The sequence below is a fragment of the Mus caroli genome, unplaced genomic scaffold, assembly GCF_978045245.1.
Source record: "Mus caroli unplaced genomic scaffold, Mus_caroli_1 scaffold_8, whole genome shotgun sequence".
In the NCBI taxonomy this organism is placed as follows: Eukaryota; Metazoa; Chordata; class Mammalia; order Rodentia; family Muridae; genus Mus; species Mus caroli.
This window is the reverse complement of record NW_028227263.1, coordinates 140,727,901-140,728,711: the sequence shown is the minus strand read 5'-3', so window position 1 is coordinate 140,728,711 and position 811 is coordinate 140,727,901. Positions and strand designations below refer to the sequence as shown.

Here is an 811-nt window from a genome sequence, read left to right as displayed (position 1 = left end):
ATGGCGGGGTTGGGAGCCAACAGTGATGTCGTGGTGAAACTTGATCATGGGCACTTAAACAACTCCCTGGGTTCTCCAGTTCAAGCTGGCGTGTACTTCTGTGGGCATATTAAAGGTGGCATGAGACCAGGAAAGAAGGTATTAGTGATGGGCATCGTAGATCACAACCCCAAAAGCTTTGGCATCAGCTTGACCTGTGGTGACTCTGAAGATCCTCCTGCGGATGTGGCGATTGAACTCAAAGTTGTGTTTACAAACCGGCAGGTCTTTAGAAACTCTTGTATCTCAGGAGAAAGAGACGAAGAGAATTTGGCATTCCCTTACTTTCCATTCGTCCCAGGCCAGCCGTTCAGGATAGAGATTCTTTGCCAGCAACCGTGTTTCAGAGTGTTGGTGGATGGACACCACCTTTTTGATTTATATCATCGTATTCAAACATTACCTGCAATTGACACCATAAAGATCAGTGGGGACCTCCAGATTACCAAACTTGGCTGATGTTTAAAGCACTTCTATTTCAAATATGACCAATCAGGTGCCACAACTACATGTCTGAAAGAGGTGTCCTAGCTAGATCTGGAGACCTAAAAAGAAAACAAAAACAAAGACAGACTTCACCGTCTCTTTCTGTGCAGTTTAAGTCTGGAATGACAATTTCATCTGTGGTTTGCCCAGAAGAAGAAAGCTGGCAAGAAAGACACAGAGCCATTATGCTTAGAATGAAGTAATACATTTATGCTGGATTTTATTCAGACTAAATAAAAATGGATTTGTGATGATTTGTGATTTGGTAGCAATTACTAATCATTTC

General features: G+C 42.5%; 1 pseudogene; it reads left to right on the top strand.

Moving 5' to 3' along the window:
* LOC147003738 (galectin-like protein 2 pseudogene) lies at positions 1-498 on the top strand (annotated as a pseudogene).
* Positions 499-811: the final 313 nt, after the last annotated feature.